Raw genomic sequence first — 2,651 nt, 5'->3', positions numbered from 1 at the left:
GACTCACTGTATTGGTGCATGGGTGTGGGGCGTGTCTCATGGGTGTGGTATAAGATAAATGTGGTTGCACTCACTTGTTCACAGCACCTGATGTGATGAGCAGAAGGTAGGGTGAGCACGAGGCAAAACTTTCTGTTGACCGAAACATACCGCAACATGTTCGTAATATTATCGCAATATAAATGCAAATTGAACACAACTTGAATGATTTGATATATTTGACTGTAACTTGATGGTGTTTGTATATTTGAGTACTAATTGATGCCATAGACCAGGTTGTAATTTGACATAGTGCAGTTATTGATAAGTTGCAGTTATTTGTTTGTGCAATCTGTGCGTTTGTTTAGTAGTTAATCCTATGTGCCGATGTATATATTGGACGGTTGCATGTGGAAATAAAGAAGCAAATGATACAGAAGTGTATGGTATGCGTTTATTGTTGCGCGTCATCAGGGTCCTCATGTTTAGCCTGCCGCGGCCATTGGTTGGAGTAGCCGCAACAGGTGCTTTATTAGAAAAAGACTGATTCAGGTACTAATGTGGAATGCTAACTGACACTGATAAACCCATTAAGACTTTTAAATGTAATTAAAGTTTTAGTCTCATTTCTGATCCATTTATTTTGCTCCAACATTTAATCTCTACTTGCTGTGGCTGTCGGGATGTGAATATCTACTTGTAATGTTCACTGAAGTTCACTGAAGTTCCTTACAGAGCACAGCTTCAGTTGCTGACATATAGAAATATAAATGAAATATAGATTAGAGGGGAAAATTACCTTCACATGGTCTTTTTAGACCTTGCCAACACCTTTGTGTCAGTTCCGCATGAGATCTTGTGGATGGCCTTCAGCTATTTCAGCGTACCAAACCACATCACAGGACTGGTCAAGACCTATTTTCAGGATTTACAGTTTTGTGTCACAGCTGAGAACACCACCACAGCCTGGCAGCACCTGGAAATTGGAGTTATGGCAGGCTGCATGATTTCCCCTCTGGCATTTATCATGGCAATGGAGTTGGTCATGCGGGGATCTCGGTGGGTAGGAAAGGAAAACTGACAGCCTAGCAATTCTAGATCAGTGGAGAACCAATTCCAACAGTCTTAGAAAAGCCCATAAAGAGCCTAGGACGGTGGTACAATGCAGACCTCAATGATACGTGGCAACTAGAACAACTAAGGCAGAACTTGGCTAATGACCTCCGAGGACAGAGGCTGGAAGATTAAGGTGCGCCTGGTGGAAGTGGGGTCCGGGGGCTTTGTTTCCAGTGCCACAGAAAAACAGCTTAGAGAGATTGGGATCAGAGGACAGACGCAACACCAGTCACCGATCCGGCTGGGAGGTGTGGGAAGCCAGATTGGGCGCCCCCCTTCCGGCTCTATTCTCTGCTCTCTCCTATATTGTCCCTTTTTGTCTTATTCCTCTCTATCACCTTTTCTATCCCTTTGAAGAAGTGAGGCTCCATAAATTCTAAAGAGGTTAGTATTATTTCTCAGTTGCAGTGAATAGATAGAAAATAAACTGTAGAAAACTAAACGGCAGAAAGAAGAAGAGAAATAACAATTTAGCATAAACCAGTGACACACTCCGGGGGCTGATCAACCCTGGCAGGCCCTCCTTGGATGAGAGTGTCTAGTGATAATGGCCGAAACACCCGAAGAATCCAAGGTCCACTACTGACGATGCGTCCCAAATTCTAATATGATAATCTAGATCAGATATCTAATTCCTAAACCTAACCAAGGAAAAAAAATTGCAGATTAGCTTGGGTATAAGACCGAAAGACGATGTGTGCCGCTGGCAAAGTTTCTGGGCTGCCTTTCCTCATAACAGCCACCCCTCAAGATTTTTCCCATTTAAAGCAATGCATTATCAAGGACTGTAACATCTAGTCCTTTTACTGAATGAGGTGGGAAAATTAGAGTTGATTCAGTGGCCTGTACATTAATACTTTAGAGCAAGGGTTTCACACTTCAGTCCTCGAGGGCCAGTGTCCTGAAACGTTTACATGTTTCCTTGCTGCAGGTGGGGTGGATGTGAATCTTTCTGCAATTTCTGTGTGTGTGTGCTAAGCTTCATCCACTGTTTACAAAAGCACATTCTCTCTTCTGGTACTGCACTGGCAGTGTTTTTTGGGATCATCGGGTGATGATGATGGATCAAAATTTGATCATACTTTTCTACAACCATAATGCTGCTAAATTTTTTTTATATCTATTCAAAATCTAGAGCAACAGTCCAGTTTAGTCTGAGAGTCCAAAGTCCAGATGATTATAAATTCCTTTTACTGAAAACCAAATGGAATCCAGAGGCAGTGATTGCAGTAGCAGCTCCGGGCAAACCAGAGATTATTATAATTAACAGAAATCGGTTTTCAACTCTATTAATACAAATACAGCAGTGACAAACTAAAAAAAACACAAAAATCAGACACAATTAAAACAATAAAAAGTAATTTTAAAAATCTGTATAAAATGACTTTTTAAAATGACAAAACAAAGCTGATACTGAATACTTAGGTATGCTCAGTTAATGAGTTTGAATTTGAGTCTAGCAGTAACAAAATTTATATAGACTTATTCTAACTTTAAAACAATGAGCCACTTACTCATGATAACCAGTACTGACACCTCCTGACTAGAGGCCAAAA

Source organism: Haplochromis burtoni, unplaced genomic scaffold (genome assembly GCF_018398535.1).
Source record: "Haplochromis burtoni strain Fernald_Lab_line unplaced genomic scaffold, NCSU_Asbu1 Contig_1094, whole genome shotgun sequence".
Taxonomy (NCBI): Eukaryota; Metazoa; Chordata; class Actinopteri; order Cichliformes; family Cichlidae; genus Haplochromis; species Haplochromis burtoni.
This window is presented reverse-complemented; position numbering follows the sequence as displayed.